Genomic DNA, 20,307 nt, shown 5'->3' with positions numbered 1-20,307 from the left:
TATTACAGGTGACAGGAAAATTAGTACCAACGATTTCTTTGGTTTCAATTTTATTTTTTCGTTGAAATCATTTGTTAGATTTGACCAATTTTTTAGTTTTAATAGAAATTAATGTTATAATTTTTAATTAACGACAGCACGAAGAAAATGAGGCACTTTAAAATAAGATGATGCCCACTAGTGTGGTCCACGTTATAAGGCAAAAAAAATAAACCATATAATTCAATATCTACATACTTCCCTACCCATTATTTTGCTACAGACATCAATACCAACATATGCTGAAAGTTTTAGCCCTCAAAAGTAAAAGGAAGAGGGCGCTCATCAGCTTTGAAGTATTAGACTTTGTCACCCTTAATATCTGATTACATCGTATTAGGACTTGGCTTGGAGTTGGAATTTGGCCTAAACATGATAAGCACGCATGTTCCCGACAACCAAGTAAATGGTTTTCATGTTTTTTTTTTTGGTTTTGAGTCACTAGCTTGTATTTCATTGATTAATTCTGTTTTGTTTTAACTTTAAGCAAAAAATACTTACAGACGAATTTAAATGCACAAAAATTTTATCTGTGAAAATATCACTTAACTATTAGTGTTTTGTGAAAGAAAAAAAAAACATATCATGAAAACTTTACCGCATCACAACTTAATTCGCTTGATAAATTAAAGAAAAAGTTAATTACTAGGCATTACCCAGCTGTAACAGCATCTGAGCAAAAACTTTGAGCCTGTTGAGCGCCCACTTACACTTCACCTAAAAAGCTGAAATTTCAGGTGTGTAATACAAAAAACATATGCAAGCAATTTTTGAGTAGGGAACAACGGAAATGTAAAAACCAAAAAATTGAACCACCCTAATGCCCACTTTAAATCCCATCTCTGTTAAATTTAAAGTAAACTTCATTTCATTTTGATGATAATTTTCAACTTAAAAAAAAAAAACACTTTAAATAAAAAGATTCTATAACACTGGTTAAAAAAATTAAACTTTTTTTTTTGTTGCCGAAACAAAAATATACTTTTCGAAAGGTTTTCAGTGTGCTAAACTCAAATCCGAAGTCAAACAAAATTAATCAGCTCTCGTTTTTGAAATATTATCGTTAGAAAATGCAGTACTTCGGACCTTATTCTTTTATATAAGGAAAATTGTTTGAGCATATTTAGTAACGGTTTTTATAAGAACTATTTTCCACCTTTTTAAATCTGTTTAAATCTTTCCGATATCTTTTTTACTGCCCGAGATATCCTCAGTTGTTTGGTATTTTTATAAATTTTATAACGTCATTATCTCCTATATGATATTTGAAGCCAAACCCACTTACTTCATTTTAAGATATTTCGAGCAATACAAAAGATATTGAAAAGATTTAAACAGGTATCGAAAGATGGAAAACAGTTCTTATAGAAACCGTTACTAAATATGCTCAAACAACTTTCCGTAAACAAAAGATAAAAGTCCGAAGAACTCAAAAAAACGTTTTTTTGCATTTTCTAACGGTAATATCTTTGAGACGGGAGCTGATTAGTAAGTTATTTCTGACTTCGGATTCGAGTTCAGCACACCGAAAACCCTCAGAAAAGTATATTTTTGTTTCGGCAACAAAACCCTTGTAAACCAGTGTAATAAATTCTATTTGCATAGGAAATGATTTAAAATTATTGTGAAAATCTTTTAAGTATTTGATAAATTGAAACAAGTTAAACAAATTTTTAAGTTTTTATCAGATCTCAGCTTAAGTTGCAGTTTATCATACTATTTTTCCACCTTGAGATAGCCTGATGGCACTCGCCTAGTGACCCAAAGGTTGTAGAATCGATCACCAGTCGATGCCAATTTTTTTTATTTTTTAATTTAAATTTCTTCGCAAAAAATAAAAAAAGTTTCTTATTAAATAAAGTGGATTCTTTTTAAATTAAAACTTTTAGAAAATTAGATTTATCCGGTATTATTCTTGACAACAAACCATGCAAAAATGCACTTAATTTAATACAGAATCTTCTTGTTTTTGGCATATCTTTTTTTGGTTTGGTACAAATTCCTGGTTAAATGCCCTACCACCGTATTTTTGCACTTAAACCGACCAATAAATGGATAAATTTTAGTATTTTTAAAAGAATTATATCAACAAAATTACGAAATTCACTAAAATAGTTGCTTTGTCACATTAATTTTTTCAAATCCCCAAATTAAATCACATATCACACTTTTTCAAGATAAATAATTCTAGTCGTTTAAAAAATTAAAATAAACAGATAATAATTTTTTGACACAAAGCACGAACGCGATTATAAAATAGATTACCGTTCGGACAAACAAATTTGGTTCTATAAAGCTTTACAGATGTAATTGTTGCTTCTGTAAAGCATTATAGAAGCAAAATTGTCACTCAATCATGTAGGTACAGTGGGACGAATCCAAAAATATTCGTTACAAAATTGAAAATGTGGTTTAATATTTAAGTCATTTATATTATATATTTTTTCCGTCGTTTTTATATTTTTATGTTTCATGTTATTTCTTTAAATAGAGTAATTTCAGAAATGGGACAGAGAAGCTAGAGAGTTAGAAATTATAATAATTGTATTTAAATTGCGTTATAAAAAAAAGAATGGGTAAATAAGAGGAAATAAGAAAACCAAACAGATCTATTGTTTACGTGTCAAAATGACATATCAAGCAAAAATTCAAAATGGCCGCTCAATTGTTAATTTAACTCGTATATAACCCGCCAAATGAGCTTTAACATAAAAAAAAATAGGTTTTCGACAATGAAGCAAGAGTTATTAGCTGTTTAAGTTTAAACAAGATGATTGCACTGGTGTTTTGGTCAAATAATTTCTATGAAAAAATCCTGAGTGATTTTTTGAGTAAAAATAAATGAAAACCTTATAGTTCAAAATAAATCGCTTTCACCGAATATCTTGATAACGACTTACTAGATACCTACACAACAAACTTGTTGTATCTTCATTTTTCTAACAGGTATTTTTGAAATATTTATATTTTTTTATTTTCGATATTTTTCAAAAGAATTTGAAATTCCAGAGTTAAGGCATTAAAATAATTATTTAAATGCCTTAACTAGGTCCAAGAAACCCCAACTTATTCCCATAAGAAACTTCAACCGCTTGGCAGCACGTGTTAGAATAAAGTTAGAGACTTGAAACTAGGGGAATATTATTTTTTGTTTATTTCCAACCATATAAGATCTCAGGAGCATACAAATTCTAATTATTTTAAAATAACGAGCACCCTATTGTGCACCTTGCAATTCACATCATGATATCTTTTTACGGGAAAAGTACCATAGATTCCGCAGTTTTGGTCAAATTCAACAAAACAATACACCAATTTGTGCCTAAATAAATATTCTTTCAGAATATAACCTAACTTTATTAATTTGTTTGTTTTATTTTGCAAAACAAAATTGGGTAAAGTTGAAAAAATTGAGAAAAAAAAATCACTTTTTCAAGATTTATGGGATAAAAACCTACACTTAATTTGTTTAAACAATAGACTTATTTACATCATTCAAAAGGTCTGGAAATCTTCTTTCCAAAAACATATAACATATTGACAATTGTTAAAAAAATGACTAAGATATTCATAGATTACATCGTAAAGTCTGTAAAAATGGTTTTTTGAAAATAAAAAAAAAAAAAATGTTATTTCTCGGGTGTATTTTTTTTTTATTTTGTAGCACAGTGTAATTGGTGTTTAAAAATTGTTAAACTTCAAGCTGAAAATATAAAGTCTTAAAAAAAAGTTTAATTACAGATAGACCGTTACAACAATCGTTTTGCTTTATTTATAAGTTATTTAACCAAACAATTAGGAAGAAACAATCAAAAGAGATTGTCAATGTTCCTTTGTTTTTTTTTTTGGATGCTTGAAGTCCAGAAAAAAATCTAAATATAACTTCTTTTATACATTTTCACTATACATCTTGAATGTAACTAAAACCTCATCGCAATTGAAACATTTATAATGTTTTGTTTCCTGAATTCGAGCTGTAACTGGGTAAGTATATGTACCTGTATTCTTAAAATTTACCACCGTAAGATGTCATCTATTATGTTGATGATAGTCCTTCTCCAATTTTTTTTTTTTTGTTTCAGTCAGCAGAAGTGTTGTATCTCCAATAAATGAGTTATTATAACTGTTGTTATTAATTAGGTATTTCAAATCACTGAAATTCACAATTTCACTCACACACTTGTACACTTTTCCATCGGTTATCCGCCAGGGGTAATTTTTTTAATTTTTTTAATTCGATTCAAATTTTCTGTAAAATTATTATAATTTTTATCTTTCACTTTTTTAAAAACACAACACTCAAAAGCTTAAGGGTAGAATCTGTTTATTTTTTTTAAATTATTTTATTTTTATTTTGTTGTTGTTTTTTTTCTTTTTATTACAACAGAGTAAAAAAATTTGAAAATATTATCCGCCGCCGCTATGTACCTTTTTTTCGTTTTGCGAGAAAATAACTCGGAACACACTCCCGACAAGTAAGTGGTCAAAACTGTGAGTGAATTAAAAAACAGACATAAACTCCGTCTAAACATGTACGTCCGCACAACGGCCGTTTCAAGAGTGAGTGAAAACCATGTTGTATACGTGGCGATACCGCTAACGAGGGAATATCGAGAAAATGGTATAGGTATATTCCTGTGATGTGTTGTTGGTATATTTTGTTTTGTGTGCCTTTGCCACACGACGACACGACGAGGATGACTACGACGACGACGACGACACGGTTCTCTAAAAAAGGGGGCTGGAGCTGAAAAGCATCGTCATCATCATCATCATCATCATTATTATCATCAGCATCAACATTGTCGACGATCTTCTTCAGCTTATAGGTATAAATGGAGGCACATCCAGCAGCAGAAGCTGCTACGCGTCATTATGATGAGTTTACTATATCTCGACAATCGGTATCAATGGAAAGCATCCACCAGGAGCACTTGCTTGCTAGCCCAACTAAACAGTATGTTGATTAGAAAGATATAGCTGGCGCACACTATCGCTTGCATACGAGTGGAGACTTAACTATACGACGACAAACCCCCTTCAGTCACTCTGATGTCGAGGTTTGTTTGCACTTCCGTGCCGCGCTCTTATGATGATAGATAATAACAAGCATCGAGACGAGAGGACGATATGGCAATAGCGATGGTGGTGGTGGTGGTGCTGATGGTAATGGTCATTGCTGCCACGACTATGCCACCCTTCTTGCCTGCCGATATGATGTGTATGAAGGACCACACATGATGTGAGAGGGGAACACAATTTGCATACACCATCATATCGACGACAGAATGAGAGAGAAAATTTATATTAATAAAACCAGTTTCATTACACATTTCCGAACCCCCATTCCACCCCTCCAACATCACCCACTTTTTACCACCCTTGTCCCATCCTTCCCCCATGCGAGTACTCATCAGGAGCTCCGCGTATGTGCGGTTGGTATAATTTCATCTACACCAACTTAGATGAGCTTTTTTAGTTGCTGAAGTTGTTTTGTTTGTATTGGAGATCATTAACACACATATACACAGACACACACACACACATGGGAATATACACTGACAATATGCTTAATGATATGTGTGAATGAGACTATATCGACGATATGGACGGACAAACAACAAACCAACCAAAAACCGTTACAAAAAGGGATGCTTCATCAACATCTACCCCCCCTCAAACCCCTCTGCTCTCCTGGTTTGGTATAGTAAAAGTTTATATTTTTTGCTAAGAAAAAAACAGGTTTTTGAAACAAGGATAATGCATTGGAAAAATCACACACGCACACAGGCTCATTTAAACACACCGGATACCCTTCATGTGGGTTATAAATAAATGAAAAGTGGCACAGGAGTTCAGTTTTGATGGTTTGGGGAGGGTGAATGGGGGTGGTGGCACTATAAAAAGTGAAGTGCGGGAGAAATTTACATAATGAAATAGACCTAAAAACTACACACATCTGAGGCGCGATAGTTGGGAAAATGAGTTGGAAAATACTCTTGAAGATGGGTAAGTTGATGGAGAGAAAGGAGATCAATTTTGGGGGAGGTGGGAGGAATGATAGTTATGGGGGTTGAAAAAAAGAGACACTACAGATAACATCTACATATAATATAATCTAGTTTAATAGTGTACTTGTGCACCCCTTTTGCTTTGAATTTAAACGTTTTTTTTAAGTGATAACAGGGATTTTAAAATTTGTCTGTTAGGAAAATGTTGTGATTCTGTTATGTTAAGAGTGACTGGGGTATGTGCAACGGAATTTTATAACAAGCAACAGATACCTTTTTGGAGAGAAAATTTCATATACAGAGAAGGGTTGCAGATTTTTGATACTCGTAGGGTTTTATTTCCATGAAATCCAAAAAGCTTTTTAGTGATTCTGCAAAGCAAACAAGTTAATTTGTGATACGAAAGGGTTGCAAGGGATTCTCTCAATTGGTAGCTAGGTAACATATATTTGGTATGTTTTCAAAGAAATAAATGGTTTGTTTACGTTTTATAGAGCACATGGTGGAAGCTATTTAAAAAAGAAGGGTTATATTAATTAAGCTTTCATTTAACTCTCTGGATATTGAGAATTATATTTTCTGTTGTAAGGATTTTTACTGAAAGGACATTCAGAGTAGATATTTTATCTTATATTTTTTTTTTTTAATTAAATCTATATTTTGTTTTGAACGACATCTTTGATCTTAAAAATAATAGAGAAAAGACTTTTTTTTCGAATTTACATAAAATAAATGTTTGGAAAAAAAAAGAATACTATTCACTTAAATAGATATCTAATAGCTTTCTATATATTTCGTAAAAGAATAATTTTAATTTAATAATATCATTAATTTTATAAGAAATTTTTTACGAAAAAAACTTTTTAAATATTTTTAATAAAAATTTTCGAAAACTAAAAAAAAAAATTAAATTTTTGAAGAAATTATTTTTTTCACTTATTGAAGCAAAACTTCAAGGAAATTCATTAATCCGTTTTGAAAAAAATTGTTTACTCAAAAAATTGACTGTTTAAAAAATTTTTAGTTTTGAATTTTTAAAATTATCCTCTCACTTATTTAAGCAAGAATACAAAAATAATTTTTGACACTCAAACAATAGTTGAATTACATTTTTACTTTGGTATATTTTTGCTTAGTAAACAGATTTTTTTGTTCAAGAATTTTGAAAAGCAGGATTTTAAAAGGTAGAGTTTTGAAAAAGAAATTTAAAAAAAAGAAGAATTTTAATAAACAGATTTAAAATAACTCTAAATTTTAGTTTAAAAGTAGAAATTTGAAGTCAGAATTTTGATCCGAAGAAAATAGCTGACTGACTTCATCTTTATTTAAGTGTGCTGTTATTTTAGTTTAATTTTGGTTTCAGAATAATTTTTAAAACAAATAACAATGAAGTCACTTTGTTATTATTTACTAAATAATTGTTTGCTAATAATAAATTATTTGTACCTAACATATTTCTGAGAATCGCGCGTCTTTACTGTTCTGTTTTCAAAAATCTGTTTGGCCATAATAAAAAAATTAAAAATTTACATATCAAAACAAATAACACCTTTATAAAGTATGTTAATATTAGCTGAGACTTAAGGTAGTTAGTTAATAATAACTCTATTTTGTTTGAAATTTTAAAATTATTAGGAAAATAATTTTTTGTGCTTTATTTTATTTTGACAATAACATGATCAAAATTGCTCTATTTCACCGAAACAGTGAATTGAATTGTAAAAATCTGTAATTCTTCTAAAATATAAAGGAGCCAAAAACTTAGTTAAATCAAAAATTTGGCAGGTACGTGTCGAGTTTTGTTTTTTGCTCTCTAATAACACTGGTCGGCAAAAAACAAAAAAAAAAGTCAGGAACAAGAACTCTGTAAGGTGATTTTGATTAACTTGAATGTGCTGAATTGAAAACTGTTTATAGAATTGTTCCATCACGTCTAGTTTTTTAACTCTGCTCATCACTATTTTCGCTATAAAGTCCCAAAAACTAATTTTTAATGAAATATTTTTTGGCATTTGATTTAAAATATATATTTTCTAAATCTAAATCAGGAGTCGAAAACTGAAATTGACTTCAAATCTGCTTCAAAAAACAATAAGTTACCTCAACTTAAGATTTTCAGATATTATACATTACATATCAAATTAGTTGTAGAAAAAAATTATTTTGAAAAAAAAAATTACATATTTAAGACGATAAAATATGGTTTTTGGAGATTGCATAAGTAGTTTTACAAAAAAAAATTAACGATTATGAAATTCAACGTCAAACGTACCAAAAAAACGCGTTTTTGACCTGTTAATATTAAAATATTTCGAAAACGTGACGTGCCAGTGAAATTTTGATTTCGGATTCGGAATCAGCACACAAAAATCCTTTAGAAAAGTATGGTTTGGTTTGAGCTCTATTTTCGTTGCCGACCACTGTAACATAAACATTATTTCAAATACCTTTCGTGCTGATTTTTGGACTTTTAAACGTCCATGTCTCGAGTAGCAGATTTTTTACATTTTGGGTTTGTATATGTGATTTATAATAATTTAACAATATCTATCGATTCCAGTATCGATATTACACTTTTTGTTAAGGAAATAGCTTTTTGACCTTTATCTAAATTTAACCCTTCTAAAATGTCAAATTTCTAAAAATCCTGAATATTCAAATTTTTAAATTTAATTTTCTCTGGCATAATTTTTTTTTTTACACCTCTAACACTTACCATATACCTAAGCAGGGTGGTGTTGTCGAAAAAAACTCAAAAAATTAACTTTAAAGCGTGGCAACCCTATGCCTTGACAGGATATCGCCACGCAACGAAAAAATATTATTTTTCAAATTTTATTAACTATAAATTTTTTACTGGTTTTACTTGTTGATCTCAAAAAAATATTCATATTTCTTTCAATAAAAATGGTTATATATTTTTAAAAGGTGGTCGTTTCGGAATATCCGTCTCATTCACAATTAACTTTTAATATTTTTCATTATCAGAACATAATGCGTTGAAGTTTGGATTTTGTCCAGTGGTACACTTACTTGCACTTTTTCCAGATGAATAAATTTGGCCATCAATCATATTTATCTCCTTAAAATTGCAAACGAAATAAAACGCAAAATTGTTATCATATTGTGAAGATTTGAAAGTAGTGACCTGTCTATTCTGTCTGAGGAGCAAGTTTTCGCAAATTTCTAGTAAAAAATATGAACAAAGGAAGTTAGTAAATTTGTTCGTAAGTCGTGTTTTTTTTCAAATATGCTTTAATAGCTTTAAAAACTTATCCCGGTTGCGTTGAAAGCAATGTGTTTTTTTAGTTCCACAAAGCTCCTTAGGACAATTTAGTCGGTAGCAGCTTGAGAGACAGCTGCAAAAGCAATAATTCCAATGAGGACCAAAAGTAATTCCATATGGACTTCATTCTAATTGAGATGATTTGTGATTGTCCTATTTCAACTTAAAAACTTTAATTTATAGAAAAATTTGATGTTAAAAATATAAAAAGTTTTTTGATCATGTTCTTATCCTTCTAGATAAGATGCTTTGTATTTTTATAAAACAATAACGAACAAAAATATTATTATATTATTTTAGTGTCTCAGTGTTAGAAAAGCAAATAATAGTATACCCTCAAATTTATTACCAGAAACATGCCTATTTTTTGTATCTTTTAAAATATGACAAAGATAAATAGTGCATCAATGTTAATGCTAAAGCACGTAAAACCATTATCCTAATAATTTCAAAGTTCAAACAAAAAATGTTATTATTAACTAACTACCGCTTCAGCTAATATTAACATAACTCTTAAATGAAATGGTAACGGAGTTACGAATAACAGAGTTACGCGCGACAGAGTTACGGCCGTCAAAGTTACGCGAAACCGAAGTTATGAAAAACTAGAATTACGAATTCTAAAGTTATGTTAAGCTATGACATGGGATTTTTGGGTTGGCAACAATTGCGAGGAACGATATGGAATTATGGAAACATAAATAAGAGAATATCGATACGTAGGTGCAATATTAGTTAGACAAATAAGAAGTTAATTTCAATTATGTCCCCCAAACTTACATAAGTATACTTATGTTTTTTTTTTCTATTTCAACGTTTTTGAGATCTTCTCGCACAAAAACAAAACCATATATGTAATTATCTTTACCTATCCAATCAAAATTTTACAAGATTAAATAACACCCATTTTCGCTTTACTCATTTACATAGTTCTGTATTTCCATAATTCCATATTTCCTCGCAATTGTTGCCAACCCAAAAATCACATGTCATAGCTTAACATAACTTTAGAATTCGTAACTCTAGTTTTTCGTAACTTCGGTTTCGCGTAACTTTGACGCTCGTAACTCTGTTGCCCGTAACTCTGGTATTCGTAACTTCGTCGGTTTCCCCTCTTAAATGTGTTATGTTATATTTGATTTGATATAAAATTTTTATTTTTTTTATTATGGCCAAACACATTTTTTAAAACAGAACAGTAATATGTTTTATTAGCTTATGTATTATTAGCTTATGTATCTATGTATAATAATTTAGTAAATAATAACAAAGTGACTTTGCTTTTAATCTGAAAAATTATGAGAGTTATTACTTTTTGTTATAGTTGTTATTGTTTTAAAAATTAGTCTAAGGCTGAAATTATACTGAAATAAAAACACACTTGATTTAAGATAAAGTCAATCAGCTATATGCAATTAAACTATCGAGTTCACATGTGTACATGGATTTTTCGATATTTCTTAGTCCGTTTTTTTTCATTGGGATCAAAATTTTGACTTTAGAATTCTGCTTTTAAATGAAACTTCTGAAATTCTTTTCAAAAAAAAAGTGCATCGAATACATTTTTAACACTTTCAATGCAACACCATTGCACTTTTGCCCAAAATCTCTCATATTGGGCCACTTAATATTTTACCTAAGAGGATGCATATGGGCCTTCTAATAATAACGAATTTTCCATAAATTCATTTAATTTGCTTTCTGTGCATCGTCATAAACACCCTTCGACGTAAAATATTAAGTAGCCCAATATTTTAAAATGAGGGTTATATATTGTATTAACAATCCTATTAACAATAATAAATTCTTGCTCTTTAAGTACAAGCCTATTCATAAAGAGTTCAATAACATTTTACATGATGGTCAAGACATTTTGGTATTAATTTTATTCGATCGTGAGTTAAGAAATTACTCAAAATCATGTATCATATTAATAAAATTGTTTTATTACTTATACTATGGTATGCAATAAATCAAGTGCAACACAGAAAAACTCTTGTATCTACCCTTCCAGATGGAATACAAGGTGGCCCAATATCTCAAAATAACTCTTATATTGAGTACTACCAAAAATGTAAATTTCATGCATTTATCACATTTATGATTTTCTGTAGGATTAAAGATGACTTTATTAAAATTACTTCTCCAAATTGTGATTTTTGAGTTATGACATTATTAAAGTAAATGAGCAATATGAAAAAGCAGAGAACAAAAAACAAACTTTGTTTTATATTATTTTTTTTGTCCCAGCTATTGCAAATTTTGTATCAATTAGGTTTAACCTTAAGACTCAAACGATCACTGTGGTGTATGTGGAACATTTTGTAACCTTATTTTTGTTGACCTACACTGAGGGAAAAAATAAATTGAAATTGAAACGTCGTTGTTTCAAAGTTGAATTACTTTGATTTATGTGACTTTAAGATACGAAACCATCAAAAATTAACCTTATTTCCACGTTGATTTTAAAATGTCCATCTTCAACGCAAAATCATTCCGAATAATAGTTAAATCAATGTGGTTTTCATATTGATTTCACGTTGTTTTATGGTGGCTTTTCCCTCAGTGTATATACAAAGAATAACATTGCTTTCACTAAAAATAATAATGAAAGGAGTTTATTTTGACTGACACTTTTTAACATTTCTGTCAAAATTGAACATGAAATGTGTTTATTTTTATTGCTAGTTGTACATAAGGGTGGTCCTTATCACAAAATTAATGAAGACATCAGCTCAATCGTTTCCAAATAAATAAAAGAAACATCTTCTAGTTTTTTTTTTTCAGGTTTTGTTCTATCGATATCGATTACTCAATACTAACCCTGTGTCAAAGTGAAATTCATGTACTTGGGCTTTGCGTCTGATCGATTTGGTTCTTATTTTGCACAATTATACTAAAAATTAGGCTTAGTAATATTGCATTCCAAGATATTATTAACTGTATATATATTCTTACGTTTATTACACTTTTTTCTAGATTTCTCCAAAACGACTTAACCATTTACTTGCAAATTTTGTCAACACATTTATATGCAATGTTTAAATGTTGCATACTAAAAATTTTCAAAAGTATTTTACTTTAATTGTAAACTATTTAAACTTACGAGGAAATTAAAAAGCTTATGAAAATTTTAAGAATGCAATACAAAATTATTTTAACATTGCATATAAAAATGTCTTTGATATTCTACTCTCACTTTGTGATGACTTTTTGCACCTATCTTTTACTTTTTCCTTTAATCTTAATTTAATTCTTAACTAATTTAATGTGCAGGATTAACTATTATTTTTAATGCTTATTTAAAAAAGGTTACACATACGCCCCAGTGACCACATACGTTTTAATTCTTAAAAATTATTATAAAAAATGTGATAACGTTGTAGAAAAATGAAAACAATGTTCCTTTTTGATTGTTCCTTCTCTATCAAACTGTAACACAATAACTCTTTCTTTAAAGATCATTTGGAACTTCAAATATGCAGGTTTTATGTCTTCATACTACACCAAGTTTCTATGCTCAATTTAATTTAACAACTTAACTAACCCAAGGATTTGAAAACTTTTGCATCATAGCATTTCCATATATCCAATATCCATGCCTCTTCTAGTCAAAAGCTTTGCAGAAAGCTCTTAACAAAGTCCACAAAATATTTCGAGTTTGTATATGGTAAAGCAACAAAATTGCCTCTATGCACCTCAACCCTTTTAACCATACTCTCTCCAGCTCTCATAGTATTGAGTATGTTTTGTAATGGACCACACACACAATATTTAAAACAATCCAGCCAGCCAGCAGGACCACCCAGAACATGAAGCAGCAATCCCAAAACCAAACCAAACAGTAGCAAAACAACACACAGATGAAAAGTAAATCCGAGAGATACAACTCTACTCAGTTGCAGAGAAATATACGAGCATGAAATACAAATATCAGCCATCAGCCGCTGGAGCTCTAAAGCTGGAAGCTGGAGGATTGTTGTTATTCTGTTCAGGTTGCTGGGATCACCCCCAAAATCCCCTCCGGGGGGAATTTTGTTGCGGTTTCTGGTGGGTTGGGTTTAAAATTATTTTGTTGCTACACTGTAACCAAATAGAGAGTTTGAGCTGCCAGAGAGGGCGACGACGACGAGAGCGCGGGCGGAGCAAAGTAGTGCGATGATTATAATTTGGAAAATGAGGAAAATTTTATTTCTATTTGCATCCACTCACACACATTTCAGGGAAACAAACACATTTACAAATGTGAAAATAAGCTCCGAATGCATTATTGCAATATGGAGAGCTCCCAGCGGCAAAATCCTTTTCTTTTTGGTTTCCGTGGAAAATGTTAAAATATTCTCCAACTGCTAGCTGGCTGGATGGTGGCATCATTCATTTGGGACTACTCCGAAGCGGGAGCCAGGAAATAAATAATTTGGATTTGGATGCTTTCGGATATAGAGATGGGAGACTCTATTCGAATCACGTGTACCTATTTACGGGCGGAGCTCCCGCTCTGAAATTCTCCTTTTTATATATTTTTTTTGTTTTTTTTTCTACATTTTGTTTTTTTTTTTTTTTTATTTTTGAAAAAAACAAAGAAAATTGCAAAGAAGCAAATTGTAAACAGAACTCTTTTCGGTCTATCGCTTTTACGAAATATACATGCGCGGAACTATTTTATAGTTTTTTTTTTCTATTTTGGAGGAAAACTTTTAAAAGAAAAACTAAAAATAGAGCAAGTTTTTTGCTTTTAATTTTTTTTTTTTTTTACAGAAAAAGACAGAAAAAAAAAATTAGCGACAATCTCATTTGCTTGCGCAGCAAGGACTTCAAATAGGAGTGCAGCATGGCGGCTGCAAAATCTATCAAAGTGGAGTGGTTATAAAAAAAAAAAATTGCAACCACAAAAGAAAGCTCTTAGAAATGTTACATTTTGTGATGAGAATAGAAAGTAGAAAAGAATTTTTTTTTCATCTTCTTCAACAAAAAAGATACTTTGTAAGGAATAAGCAATGATGGAGTATATGGGAGGGATTTCTGGCAGATATTTAATTATATACTTACATATTTATATATCTAGATGAACTTTTAGTGGTATTGAAAAGATTATAATTGTTATGGAGAAAAGTGAAATTGAATGTCTGCAACAGGCTCGGTCACTTAACATAGGTGGTTTAAAGATGTGTTAAGTATAGAACTATTTATGTAGGTATTTATTTTTATTAGAATTTATTTTGCGATGTTTTAAAGTTATTTTCAAATTACTTTGACGAAAGTTATTTTAAATCTGTCGTGTTATTGAATTTAATAATCACAGAGTTCTGACATCTTTTTTCTTAAAATTAGGATTTGTCTTTAATCATTCCAATTCTGAGGTATTTTTTTTTTTTATTATCTTAGGAATCGGTAGTTACCTACATTTGCCATTATTTATAGAAAAGATAAAATTAGAACTCATTGCTGCAGTCAGAAAATCGAAAATACAAATCTATTATAATGCCAGTATCGTCCTGAGCTAAAGTTATAAGTATATTTTTACAAATTTTTTTAACGATGAGTGGAGTGGTGCATCCCATAGAAAGAAATCGGCATAAACATTTTAGCTATAAAAAAAGGCCAGAAAATTGTCAACAACTCATCTAATTAGTTGACCATGGGAATAAAACCATTTGCATTGAACGTCAAGATTGTTCAAGAAAAAAATGTTACACATACACCATAGTGAACCTAGAAACTGTTTTTTTTTTTTTAAGTGAAAACTTCTTTAGTATCGTAGTGATTTGAAACAAGATGAAACGAAAAAGCGACACGAAAAATCAATTGATCATAACTTTTTTGTTTTAATAGATATGTAGATTCATGAAATTTATACAGAAGATAGGTTATTAAATAATTTATGATTGTGCAAAATTTCAATTAATTTCATGTTCAAAATTCTGAGATAACGGTGAAAAGATGTTCTTTTTCTAAACACGTTATATCTTTTGATCTAGAACACATAACAAATTTATTTAACTTTCGTACGCATGCTGATAATATTAACTTTCATTTAATATATCACACATAACGGTATGTGCTCTACAAGTTATATAATCTTTGATTGAAAAACTTGAAAAATACCTCAAAACACCTGTGAAGATTTGTTGCCGATGACCAGCCAGCAGTAGAGGAAGTACCGTAATCTCAGTTTGAAATTTCGACGTGGTTGGCTTTAAAAAATTCTTACTTTTTTTATAGGCGTGGTAGAAATATGATTGAAGCGTCATATAAAAGGTGAAATAATAATGATATAAAATTTATCATAGATTGTCTTTTAAAAAATGGATTTAATGGCTTTAGAAGTGAAAAGAGATTGATTGTTTTGCCTTTTTTATGAAAACTAATTGGGTTAAAAAATTCTAGCTCATGGTCGATATAAATATTTTGAGCTGAAACAATAAGCTTTCAGATGGTATAAAATTTATTATAGGTTGTCATATAAAAAAGTGATGGAATAAAAAAAAGTTATATTTTTACGATTTTTTTTAATGATTTTTAAGGTTTCACTTCAACCACGTGTGAATTGCACACATGATTTTTTTTTTTCAATTATTGTTCCATTTCTGGGTAACAATTTGTTGGGTGGGTAGGTGTGGAAATATAATAAAGATATTACGAGGAAAACATGTGCTCAGCAAATAAAAATTTTTCCACAGAGCTACAGAAAGCATAGCATTATTTAAACAAAACTCTGTGTTTTGACGACAGCACATAAACCACCATAACGACTAAAACTAAGTTCAGAAAAACGTCAGATGCACATACGCCCGATAATGGACCATTAATCCGAAAAGCGTTTAAAAACAAATTTTAATTAAAATTAATGTTGTAATTATTAAAGTTTTAAAACTAAAATAATTAAAATATAAGAATTTTTGTACTAAAATTTTGTTTTTATATTTATATCTATTTTTATAAGTTCTTTAACTTTCCTACTTATTCCAAATTTTGATAGTGCAGCTAGTGTTTAGCCACCATTTTGTTTTTAAACATTTTTATTTTTTTTTTTTTTTTTTTGAAGACCTACTGAAATACCTTCGTGAAGATTGTATGAAAGCTTGCTCGGTCATTTATTATAATACCTTACACTTAATTATTGTTTTATCATCACCTTCAATTTCATCCTTGGTTTTCAGAAAATTTGTTTGTAGCTGATGAAATAAGTCGATAGCCCTATAAAAAAGAAAAGGAAAATAGCTTAGGCCCATTTGCTCATACTAGTCATAAATTCTGATCTTAGCTAGGTCGAACATAACTCTTATGTTTTACTTAGTTTATTCTAAGTTGCTAAAAAATATTTATATTCAACCTAGCAATGATATAAATCGCTGAGAACTTCATATTCAAAAGTCAAATCAATAGAAACGTCAAATAATTAAAATTGATTTTGAGCAATTTAGCAATTAAAATACAACAATATTGTTAAATTTTCAAGTTTGTGGGTTTACCTTGCTGAATAAAAGTGTAAAAAAGTATATTTGAGCCAAAAATAAGTGTTAATTAGTTAAACGAAAATTATTCGTGTGTGTGTGTAAATGTGCTAGTGTGTCAAAATTAGTCAAAGAAATATGACAGCAAAATAGTGAACCTCATACAAAAATCTGTGGTATAAATTGTACCATGGTTTTTTCAATTTTCCCAAAAACTAGAAGACATAGAAACATATAGTTTTCACTGTTCGATAAGGAATTAATTGAGGCAGTTTTCTGTTTAAGTAATTTATTTACTAAAATTCACAGTCTGGACAAAAATAGTATAAAATGAGTTTTAAAAAAATTTTTGTTCCCCTATTTTTAACTTTGAAATCGATTATTTCAAAAACTATTAGTAATATTATATTTATTTAAAAATAAGAATCAAATGCACAATTTTGCCTTTTGGAAATGGTATCATTTATTACTGTAAGTGTTGCCGTTGTTTTTTAATAATTTTTTTTTATTTTGATAATTTTTTTTTAGAAAAATGCCCCTCCCACCTAAACGGGGGGAGATAGACCCCCCTCCCAAAGAAAAAAAATGTTTGTATTGAGCTCCTCTACAAAAACCTTTCATCAAATCCTGGCGCCCAACTTATCCTACTACGTGCCGAAACAACATTTTTGTTCTATACCTAAAAGTTCGAATTTCTGTATCTGGGTTGAAATCGAAAAATTTTTTTTTCTAAGCCAATTTTGAAGTGATTTTCAAAAAAAATACCTCGATCAATTGGGAAATAGATATAGTTTTAGAATATATTTTTTAAATAGCATGTTGTTTTGAAAACATATACTTTAAATTGATGCCGAAGTTGGGCAAATGACAAAAAAAAATTGAATTTTTGAACTTTGACATCCTATAAATTCTAAGTGGTTTAACCGAGTTACATGTTTTATACATTGTTAAAAAGGTATATTTATCTTCTATCAGAAACTGTAAAAAAATCGAAAATGGGTAAAAAATTGTCGAAGCTAGAATTTTTTCAATGGGTAACTCCAGATTTTGGGGGTGTTAGGGGATTTTCAAATACCGTTTCGTATTCAGTGCGACTAGCTCTACAAAACCTGATAGGTCTCCGCCCGCGTATATTTTGAGTGTTACAGTGTGAAATTAATTAAATTTCTCAAAAAAAATCTCCGCAAAAAAAAAAATTTCAAATTTTACCGGTATTCGAACCTAGGCCAGTAGGAGTAAAAGGCATCGTCCTTGTTCTCTAGACTAATATGACTTTTCAAAATACGAAAACTTATATCAATATAAGCTCTTTGAAATGTATAATAATAATTATTAATTTTTTTATGAAGGTTTAAAAAAATTATTAGTTAAGACTCAACTCAAAAATACATGATAGTTGAGGCGCAAACCTGTAGTTCATCTATCTTCCGGTACTCTTATAGTCGCATGAGTAATCTGCGGTGTCACTTCTATTTGTAATTATTCAATGGTTTAAGCATTGAATAATTACAAATAGAAGTGGACACCCAGGGAAACTTCCGCTGTAAAATTGTCGTCGCTAGTATCGTGCGTTGAATTAAAAAAGCAAATCCAACAATCCAAAAGCAAAGCCAACAATCGAAAAGCAAATCCAGCAACCCAAAATCAAATCCTAAACAGCTTATACTTATAGATAAAAGTTTTCCTATTTCAAAAAGTGGAGATAGCCTAGAGGATAAGGTGAATGTCTGTTAAGTTTACCTGCCCAGGTTCGAATCTGACGGGAAATTGAGATTGTTTTTTTTTTTTACATTACTAGAATAAAAATTAATTAAATTTCTCAAAAAAAATCTCCACAAAAGAAAAAAATTTCAAATTTTACCGGTATTCGAACCTAGGCCAGTAGGAGTAAAAGGCATCGTCCTTGTTCTCTAGACTAATATGACTTTTCAAAATACGAAAACTTATATCAATATAAGCTCTTTGAAATGTATAATAATAATTTATTGTAGTTCATCTATCTCTGGTACTCTTATAGTCGCATGAGTAATCTGCGGTGTCACTTCTTCTTCTTCTTCTTCCTTTTTCTCGGCGCTGTTATGATCTCGATGTCGAGGGGATCATAACTATCCCACGTAACTGCTTCACACTAGTGATCCGCCTGTGGGGTTCGCCGGGTTGACCTCAGAAATCGGCGGCAAGCCTCCCGGTTTTGTATTGTTCCATTTCTAAGGCCAACTGAATGCTGGTGGTTTTGCATTTGCTTGTACCAGGAGTTTTTAGGCCTACCTTTCTTTCTATTTCGTGTTGGAACGTTGTATGATATTGCTTTTTTGACGGGGTTCTCAGGATCTCTCCTTTGAACATGGCAATACCAACTGAGTCGGTCGTGTTCAATTTTTTGGGAGATGGTGTTTTTAACATGAAGGCTTCCTCGGATCTTCGTACTTCTAATTCTATCAAGCTTTGTTACTCCTGCTGTCATACGAAGCATCTTCATCTCAGCTGCCGTTAACTTACTCTCATACTTTTTGTACATTGTCCAACATTGTGAACCGTATGTGAGTGCTGGACGCACAACTGCGGTGTAGAGCCTTCCTTTCAGCTTAGGGGGCATTTTTCGATCACAGAAGATAGCAGAATTTTCCCGCCACTTCATCCACCCTACGCTTACGCGATGATTGATATCGTCATCACAAGTACCTTCGTTATTTATCATAGACCCCAGATATTTAAACTTTTCACACTTGGGAAGCACTACACCATTCAAATAAATGTCAGGAATAGGCCTGTGTGGATCAGAAAATGGGCAGCATAGGTATTCTGTCTTTTTCGCGCTTATGCGGTACCCACTACCTTCTAGAACATCCACCCATACATCAAGTGCTCGTTGCAGGGATATCGGGTCTTCACTTATGATGGCTCCATCGTCAGCGGTGTCACTTCTATTTGTAATTATTCAATGGTTTAAGTTAATAAATGTAAGTTTATTTTGATTAATTTGATAATTCTTGTCCTTTGTACTACCGACATCAATTTTCTAAGCGAAATTCTTGCTTTTTTCATAAAATAAAAGTGCTTAGGTAGAACATAACAGCTTATGTTCCACTATTTCTTCCCCCTAAGTTATGTTGAACTTACTGAGATTTAGGACGAAGTTTGAGTTTCGTGCAAACCGATATGTGAAACATATAATAGGGTTTTATGTTATACTTAAATACTTAAGTATCGTATGAGCAAATGGGCCTTAGTGCCTAAATAGTAAAAAAATTTAAATAACTTAATGCCCGAATAAGAAAGAATTTTAATAGACTACTTGTGATTTAACCCGCGCTGATTGACATTCCAAAATAAATGTAACCGTTGTATCGTCACATTCGCAGTAAGAATTTTACTTAAAAGATGATAGGTAAATAAAAAAAGAGATAGAATAAATAAAATAAGATAATCTGAGCCCGATTAACATTATTTAAATTTCAAAACCTTTATTTCCAAACAGGGACACCCAAAAATAAATTAAATGCTAAGAAGTATACAT

At 30.4% G+C, this 20,307-nt stretch overlaps 1 protein-coding gene across 1 annotated transcript in view; it reads right to left on the bottom strand.

Moving 5' to 3' along the window:
- Nucleotides 1–4,610, bottom strand: part of LOC129910575 (runt-related transcription factor 3) — a 73,467-nt gene extending 68,857 nt beyond the window's left edge. Inside the window, exon 1 of the mRNA XM_055987999.1 lies at nucleotides 4,038–4,610. The gene's annotated coding sequence lies outside the window, so the exon portion shown is untranslated. The remainder of the gene's footprint in view (nucleotides 1–4,037) is intronic.
- Between the last annotated feature and the right edge of the window lie 15,697 nt (nucleotides 4,611–20,307).

This window comes from Episyrphus balteatus, chromosome 2 (assembly GCF_945859705.1).
Source record: "Episyrphus balteatus chromosome 2, idEpiBalt1.1, whole genome shotgun sequence".
NCBI lineage: Eukaryota > Metazoa > Arthropoda > Insecta > Diptera > Syrphidae > Episyrphus > Episyrphus balteatus.
The sequence above is the reverse complement of the archived record's forward strand: the minus strand, read 5'-3'. Positions and strand labels throughout refer to the sequence as shown.